We start from the raw sequence: 4318 nt of genomic DNA on the forward strand, positions 1-4318 counted from the left end.
GCGCAGGTTGCGGCAGCCTGGGAACAATCCAGGAGCTGGCTTTCGTGTCCATGATGATTTTGGGGGGATCAGGCTCCAGCTTTGTTTACCCCAGCCCACACGAGGAGCAGTGCTGCATAAAAGCAAGAGTACAGAAGGACCCTGTGCCAGGGACTGATCTGACAAACGGGAACTGGCTTTGCAGACAGCAGGGCAGGGTGAGAGCAGAGCCTGGGCTGTGGGGGGCTCTGGGCTGGGTGGGGGGCACCTCCGGGGGAGATCCGTGTTTCTCCATCCCCTTTCTGCAGGGAACCCCACCAAAGGCAGGTCCACACCAGGAATTTTTTCGGTCTTTATGTTTTTCACTAGCGCTATGTTGTGGCTCCTGCTGAGTGGTTTCCGAGCGCCACCCTGCCATTTCTGTGCTCAAGGATATAGAATCATAGAATCATAGAATCATTAAGGTTGGAAAAGGCCTCTAAGGTCATCGAGTCCAACTGTCGACCCAACACCACCATGCCCACTAAACCATGTCCCTAAGCGCCTCATCTACCCGTCTTTTAAATACTTCCAGGGATGGGGACTCAACCACTTCCCTGGGCAGCCTGTTCCAATGTTTAACCACTCTTTCAGTAAAGAAATTTTTCCTCACGTCCAATCTAAACCTCCCCTGGCACAACTTGAGGCCATTTCCTCTCGTCCTTTCGCCAGTTACTTGGGAGAAGAGACCAACACCCACCTCGCTACAACCTCCTTTCAGGTAGTTGTAGAGAGCGATGAGGTCTCCCCTCAGCCTCCTTTTCTCCAGGCTAAACAGCCCCAGCTCCCTCAGCCGCTCCTCATAAGACTTGTTCTCCAGACCCCTCACCAGCCTCGTTGCCCTTCTCTGGACACGCTCCAGCACCTCGACGTCCTTCTTGTAGTGAGGGGCCCAAAACTGAACACAGTATTCGAGGTGCGGCCGCACCCGTGCCGAGTACCGGGGCACGATCACTTCCCTACTCCTGCTGGCCACACTAGTTCTGATACAAGCCAGGATGCCATTGGCCTTCTTGGCCGCCTGGGCACACTGCCGGCTCATGTTCAGCCGGCTGTCAGCCAACACCCCCAGGTCCTTTTCCGCCAGGCAGCTTTCCAGCCACTCTTCCCCAAGCCTGTAGCGCTGCATGGGGTTGTTGTGGCCGAAGTGCAGGACCCGGCACTTGGCCTTGTTGAATCTCATACAGTTGGCCTCGGCCCATCGATCCAGCCTGTCCAGGTCCCTCTGCAGAGCATTCCTACCCTCGAGCAGATCAACACTCCCGCCCAGCTTGGTGTCGTCTGCAAACTTACTGAGGGTACACTCAATCCCCTCATCCAGATCATTGATAAAGATATTGAACAAGACCGGCCCCAAAACTGAGCCCTGGGGAACACCGCTCGTGACCGGCCGCCAGCTGGATTTAACTCCAGTCCCCACAACTCTCTGGGCCCGGCCGTCCAGCCAGTTTTTGACCCAGGGATGGGTACACCTGTCTAAGCCGTGAGCCGCCAGCTTCTCCAGGAGAATGCTGTGGGAGACGGTGTCAAAGGCCTTACTGAAGTCCAGGCAGACCACATCCACAGCCTTTCCCTCGTCCACTAGGCGGGTCACCTGGTCATAGAAGGAGATCAGGTTGGTCAAGCAGGACCTGCCTTCCATAAACCCGTGCTGGCTGGGCCTGATGCCCTGGTTGTCCCGCACATGCCTTGTGAGCGCCCTCAAGATGAACGGCTCCATGATCTTCCCCGGCACTGAGGTCAGGCTGACAGGCCTGTAGTTCCCCGGATCCTCCTTCCGGCCCTTCTTGTAGATGGGCGTCACATTGGCAAGCCTCCAGTCGTCCGGGACCTCCCCCGTTAACCAGCACTGCTGATAGATGATGGAGAGCGGCTTGGGGAGGTCCTCCGCCAGCTCCCTCAGCACTCTTGGGTGGATCCCATCCAGCCCCATAGATTTGTGAGTGTCCCGGTGGCGTAGCAGGTCGTTAACTGCTTCCTCTTGGATTATGGGGGATTCATCCTGCTCGCCATCCCTGTCTTCCAGCTCAGGGGGCTGAGTACGCTGAGGATAGCTGGTCTGCCTGTTAAAGACTGAGGCAAAGAAGGCATTAAGTACCTCAGCCTTTTCCTCATCCTCGGTGACAATGTTCCCTCCTGCATCCAATAAAGGATGGAGATTCTCCTTGGCTCTCTTCTTGTCATTAATATATTTGTAAAAACATTTTTTGTTGTCTCTAACGACAGCGGCCAGGTTGCATTCTAGCTGGCTTTTGCCTTTCTCATTTCCTCTTCGCACGACCTAACGAGATCCCTGTACTCTTCTTGAGTTGCCTGCCCCTTCTTCCACAAGCGGTAAACTCTCCTTTTTTTCCTGAGCCCCAGCAAGAGCTCCCCGTTCAGCCAGGCCGGTCGTCTTCCCCGCCCGTTCTTCTTGCGGCGTACAGGGACAGCCTGCTCCTGCACCTTTAAGACTTCCTTCTTGAAGAACGTCCAGCCTTCCTGGACCCCTTTGCCCTTCAGGACTGTCTCCCAAGGGACTCTCTCAACCAGCGTCCTGAACAGGCCAAACTCCGCCCTCCGGAAGTCCATGGTTGCGGTTTTGCTGCCCCTCCTCCTTACTTCACCAAGAATCGAGAATTCTACCATTTCATGGTGGCTAAGCCCAAGACGGCCTCCGACCACCACATCTCCCACCAGTCCTTCTCTGTTTGTAAACAGCAGGTCGAGCAAGGCACCTCCCCTGGTAGGCTCACTTACCAGCTGTGTCAGGAAGTTGTCTTCCACACACTCCAGGAACCTCCTAGACTGCTTCCTCTCTGCCATGTTGTATTTCCAGCAGGTGTCCGGGAAGTTGAGGTCCCCCACGAGAACAAGGGATAGTGATTGAGAGACTTCTGCCAGCCGCTTGTAGCACGCTTCATCCGCCCCTTCATCCTGGTTGTGTGGTCTATAACAGACTCCCAGCAGGATATCTGCCTCATTGGCCTTCCCCCTCATCCTTACCCATAAACACTCGACCTTATCATCATCACAGTCATTGAGCTCTATACAATCAAAACACTCCCTAACATACAGAGCCACCCCACCGCCTCTCCTTCCTCGCCTGTCCCTTCTGAAGAGTCTATAGCCATCCATTGCAGCACTCCAATCATGAGAGTCACCCCACCATGTTTCTGTGATGGCGACTAAGTCATATCTCTCCCGCTGCACAATGGCGTCCAGCTCCTCCTGTTTGCCGCCCATGCTGCGTGCATTGGTGTAGATGCACTTGAGCTGGGCTATCGATTTCGCCCCCAGCACTGGCATGCCACCCCTAGGCTCATCTCTATTGAGCCTGGTTTTATCCCCTTCCCCCTTCGAACCTAGTTTAAAGCCCTCTGGATGAGCCCCACCAATTCATGAGCGATGACCCTTTTCCCCCTGCGAGACAGCTGGACTCCATCTGTCGCCAGCAGGCCCGGTGCCGTGTAAACCTCCCCATGATCAAAAAAGCCAAAATTCCTCCGATGGCACCAGCCCCTGAGCCATGCGTTGATCAGGTGTGTTTTCCTGTTCCTTTCAGTACCTTCCCGGTCACTGTAGGGATAGAGGAAACCACTACCTGTGCTCCCGATCCTTCAACCAGTCGCCCCAGTGCCCTGAAGTCCCTTTTGATCACTGCAGGACTTCTCTCTGGAACCTCATCACTGCCAGCCTGCATAACCAAATATCAAAGCACTCAGGGGTGTCAGAGCTGCTTGGCGCAGCCATGCGCTTCCCCTGCTCCTCTCCCTCTCAGCCACACCACGGGCAGCACCAGAGGGAGCGCTTGGGACCAAAGGCCATGAAAACAAACCTGGATTCGTTTTGCTCTGAAGGTGAAATCAGGTTGTAGAGCCTGCAGGCAGCTCCAGTCCCTCCCGGTTGTCCGTGCCAAGCACAGGACAGCAGGAGCCTGTCCCGGGACAGGTGTGGCCAAGGTGGGGCAGGTAGGCTGCCCTGTAAGGAAAGCCAGATTTAACACCCCGTGCCCAGACCCCCGGGAGAAGCCTGGCCTGGGGACCGGTCCCTGCAGCATCTCTGCTGCTCGCCAAGGCACCTCTAAAACAAACTGCAAGAGAAACCCAGTATGGACTTTGCTTAAAGACTAGAAACCTCTTGCTATGAAAAAGAACTGGTAGTATTACCAGTACAATTTTTTTAAAATTATTATTTTATTATTATTTATTGCAAATAAACGAGGAGTTAGAGATGTCTGCATGCCTGCAGGGCTATGACCTTACTGGCATCACGGAGATGTGGTGGGATGGCTCCTATGACTGGAGTGTTGGAATGGAAG

This window comes from Pygoscelis adeliae, unplaced genomic scaffold, assembly GCF_000699105.1.
Source record: "Pygoscelis adeliae isolate BGI_AS28 unplaced genomic scaffold, ASM69910v1 Scaffold1, whole genome shotgun sequence".
Lineage (NCBI taxonomy): Eukaryota > Metazoa > Chordata > Aves > Sphenisciformes > Spheniscidae > Pygoscelis > Pygoscelis adeliae.